Below are 4,624 nucleotides of genomic sequence, written 5' to 3' on the forward strand. Positions count from 1 at the left end.
TGAGATCTAACCTAAACTAGGTTGCCTAGAGCCAGGGAATCATTTTTAGTCTATTGTCTTCTCTTATTCACCACCCTACTCCTGCCCCTTACTGGTTTCAGCTCATCTGTCTCCTCCCCACCCTTCCTCCACCGAGCGTTTATATTGTACCTGTATCCACAATATTTCCTTGCTTTCTGAGTGATAGTTTGTCCACTGCTCATGCACATACATGGTGACAAATGGCACACTAGGATTCTGCAAGGCTTCCCCCAGACCATGACTCCTTCAAAAAGAACTACCTCCAAGCACACTTGCAAGTCTATGAATGGACAAACTCTCGATCCAACAAATATTGGATGCACATCAGTGCTGGATGTGTTGGAACCTGTGACATACTAAAAGTGGACTGCCAGATGGAGTGAAACTGCCTCTAAACAATGAAAATGGACATTCAGATGAGTCAATTAAAACTACTGTTCTAGAGCCATCTGAAGACAGTGATACGGAAGAATACCTAAATTAAGAATATCCAGGGTGCGCCATCTCACAGACTTGATTTCAAATTTGAGTTGAAATGTTTTATTTTACTTCAATGTGTTCCATAATCATTTGTACCTTTGTTGTTAATAATACTAAATGTGACATCAGCAGGTCAAGATGCTCTCCACCCCAGGGTGTTGAGGGAATTGGCAGGGGTTATCGCAGGGCCCCTGGCACGGTTTTACGAGCACTTGTGGTGTTCTGGCCAGGTGCTGGACAACTGGAAGAGGGCCAATGTAGTCCACATCTTCAAAAAAAAGGAGGACCTGGGCAACTATAGGCCCATCAGTCTTACTTCGATCCTGGGGAAGCTCTTTGAGAAGATTATCCAGGAGCACATCTGTGAAGGGCCAGCAGCGGGGATGATGCTCAGAGGTAACCAGCATGGCTTCATTAGGGGCAGGTCCTGTCAGACCAACTTGACTGCCTTCTATGATCAAGTCACAAAATCATTGGACGCAGGTGTCACGGTAGATGTAGTCTTTCTGGACTTCAGGAAGGCCTTTGACACTGTCTCCCACCCCATTCTCATTAAAAAGCTGGGTGACTGTGGCACTGATGCCTACACAGCCAGATGGATAGCAAATTGGCTGAGGGGCCGCACCCAGAGAGTAGTGGTGCATAGGTCATATTTGACCTGGAGGGATGTGAGCAGTGGAGTCTCCCAGGGCTTGGTCCTTGGGCCCGCACTGTTCAAATTCTTTATTAGCGACTTGGACAAGGGGGTGAAAAGCATCCTGTTTAAATTTGCAGACGACACCAAGATTTGGGGTGAGGTGGGCACACTAGAAGGGAAGAACAGGATACAGCTGGACCTGGACAGCTTACAGGGGTGGGCAAATGAGAATAGGATGGGATTCAATAGCGACAAGTGCAGGGTGCCTTAATTTAAAAATGCTACTGTTAAATTATCCCTGTCAAACACTTGCCCAGCCTCCTCTTGAAAGGCTCCAATGAAGGAGATTCGACAACTTCCCAGAGCAGTCTATGCCACTGCCTTATTGTTCTAAACAGTAAACTAGCTTTTCCTGAGATCTAAGCTGCTTTGCTACAATTTGAACCCATTACTTCATTTTCTGTCCTCTTCTTCACAACAGCCTTACAAATATTGGAAAACTGCTATCATGTCCCCACTTAATCACCTTTTCTCTAAGCTAAACAAAGGTAGCTCTCAACCTTTCTTCATACAACTTGCCTTCTAAACCTTCACCCTTTGTGGCCTGCCTTGGGATCCTCTCCAACTTCTCCATATCCTCAAGATGTGGAACCCAGCACTGCACACAATGCTCCAGCTGAGGCCTAAGCAGTACTAAGTACAGTGATACTATTACCTTGTGTGTCTTACACCTAACACTTATTGATACAGCCCCCAACAATTATGCTTTTTTGCAGCTGATCACACCAATGACTTGTGACCAACCCCCCCAAATCCTTCTTAACTAACTGAACACCAGTATTGCTATCTTCCATTCTGCATTCATGTATTTGGTTATTCTTCCATAGAGTCGCGGGGAACGGCTGTGCAAGCCGCGTCTTCGGGGTCATGCCCCACCTCCCCGCGTCGGGACCGCTAAGCGGTTGCCAAGGAGTCGCTCACCTGTAGCTTGCACATGCCAGCCTCGCCTGCCACAATTTTGATGATAGACCGGTTCAGTTCAGATTGTCCGGCGCATGTCAGTCCAAAGGTGAGACTCCTCAATTTCCCGTGGTCCCGCGTTGCTGAGGGCTCCGCCACCTCTACACCCTCGCCCGTTCCACCGGGTGTGACCGCCCCTCTGGGCAGGCCACTTGTCAGGATATCACGCCAAATGTCCGTAAAAGAAATGCAAAGGTCAACACAAACGTTACAGCCAGGGATTCACTAGAGCGAGAAGGCTGCTTTGACCCTCAGCCGACCTGCCTGGTATTTCCTGTACGCTGTGGGGCTAGCACCCCTTTCCCAGCTCTTGCAGTGCTCTTCAGCCCTCCCTCGGGCTCCCAGGAGCTCTTCAATCCTTCTGACTAGGGGCACTGTGCTTTCACCGTCTGTGATTACCCCTGTACTCCAGGTAATACGGTACCCGGCTCCTGCCGGGTCTCGCCACTCCCGGCGGCATCAAACAGTCCGTGGCCTCACTGTGCCAGTGGACTGGGCTCCCAAATCCCACTGGGGCTTCCCTACCCCAGAAGGTCCTGCCTTGCCTTAGGACGGCTTGCATCTGCTCCCGGGTGCTCCCCCCGGCTTCCTTCCGGTTCCGCCCCCTTGGCCATCGGCGGCGTCTCTTTTATGCCAGTCCTGGTCAGCTCTGCTCCTCCCTCCTCCGTGCACCTGGAATAGGTGAGTTCCCATCCAGCGTTTTGGGCCGGCGTGGGCGGGATTAACGTGATAGCGTCGGGGCGGGGAGCCTCGGGGCCCGTCGGCTCCTTCTCTCCCTCACACATAGGTACAGGCACCTTACATTTGTTTGCAGTGAACATGAGCCTGTTGTCTCTAACCCAATTCTCCAATTTTTCTAGACCCTCTCGAATTCTACTCCTATCTTCTGAATTGCTAAGCAGTGCTGAAGCAGTGGAGAAAACAGTCCAACACAGAAGTAAATTCTGCTATACATATTAGGAATTTAAATGTGTTGACAGAAGGGTGAAACTAAATTGAGCTGTGAACTGCACATAGTATCAGTTCCCCATACCACCCCAAATACTATTGGTTCCTAGTAATGTAAAGATATATTTCTGCTAAGCCATGAAGTCTTATAATACCTTAAAGAACTGCTTAGGTCAGGAAAGAGACAATAACACTGAAATATTTTTCCTCCAGTAAATCATTTTATAGGTTTATATAGGTCCTACTGGCAAATATAATGCCAGCTTTTCCTTTATCTCATCCTCAGTGGTATATATGCTGATGATATAAGTTTAGTTTTAAACTTTTATGGTGGATATTAAGGTGCACCTGTCCCAAGACTGAGAGAAATTCAAGGTACTTAAATGTCCCTATCACTAGACTACCTGAATGTCTCACAAGTTTTAATCTATTTATCCTTATGCTACTTCACAGGATAGACATGAAACAGAGGTAAGTGCCCCACCTACAATAGCAAGGCTGACCTGGGTCTCCTGAATCACATGGCCACTAACTGGGCTGTTCTTTTAATCTCGACTACAAGAGATATCAAAGCCCAGACTAAAGCTAAAAGAAAACAACTGCAGGAGATGTACTGAAGAGCTGTTCTTTTTCTTGCCTGGTTTTACTTTGAAAGTATACCAGATATTTTGCATTAAAGGCATCTGAAAAAAGTCTTTTGAGTTTCCTGCAGACCTAAAAGGAGCAAAAACAAGCAACTTCTAGATGCTTTGTTTTAAAAACTACTAAGTCAATATTTTATTTTTTATGGACTGGCATGAATACATTCACTCCTTTACAAAAAGGTAAAAAAGACAAAGGAGTATAAAAGCTGTTTTGAGCATGTCTTTCATATTTGTGGAAAATATTGTACCAACCAGGCTGCAACAACTGGGTTCATTTTGCAAGAGTAGCATTACCAATAGCAAAAGTGCATTATTCAGCTCTTATCTTGCATATCTTGCTTTGTAAAGGCATTGTTTTATTTTATAGATGAAAAAACAAGCAGAGAAAGATGAAGAGATTAGTCCAAGCTAACAAAGAAAGTCAAAGACAGAGCCTGGAATAGAATCTAGTTTTCCACCTTACTGCTTTTGGAGGAAAAGATGCCATGGGACTTTTTTCATGCAGCCATTCATTACTAACACAGAGACAAATTAGCACATCCATAACTGAAAGATCAAATATTAATACTATGATTATACAGAATTTTTTCTAAATTCCTAAGGCTGTAGTGCATGCTACAGATTGATAAGAAGCAGATTTTTATATGTGAAAGTTAGTTAATTTCTGATTAATCATCAAGATTGTCTAAAAGATCACACAATAAATGTGTCATACTTTTCAGGGTTTTTTTAGTGCGACTATCAGAGTGCAAAGTTTTAAAATATAATGAAAATACCTTAAGTGGTATCATTTATTTTTATTATGGTACTGCCAAAAAACCTGAGGGGAATCAGAGGCTGAGGGGAATCAGAGAAGCGGAGGAGGAAATTGACA

General features: G+C 45.0%; 1 protein-coding gene and 1 long non-coding RNA gene across 2 annotated transcripts in view; both read right to left on the minus strand.

The window, feature by feature from the left end:
* The window catches only part of LOC109303019, a 15,353-nt gene extending 14,687 nt beyond the window's left edge, over positions 1-666 (minus strand). The window contains exon 1 of the long non-coding RNA XR_002098988.1: positions 330-666. This is a non-coding gene — a long non-coding RNA (uncharacterized LOC109303019). The remainder of the gene's footprint in view (positions 1-329) is intronic.
* The window catches only part of CWF19L2 (CWF19-like 2, cell cycle control (S. pombe)), a 264,167-nt gene that overhangs the window by 77,791 nt on the left and 181,752 nt on the right, over positions 1-4,624 (minus strand). The window lies entirely within an intron of this gene.

The sequence above is a fragment of the Gavialis gangeticus genome, unplaced genomic scaffold (genome assembly GCF_001723915.1).
Source record: "Gavialis gangeticus isolate Ggan-Ray unplaced genomic scaffold, GavGan_comp1, whole genome shotgun sequence".
NCBI lineage: Eukaryota > Metazoa > Chordata > Crocodylia > Gavialidae > Gavialis > Gavialis gangeticus.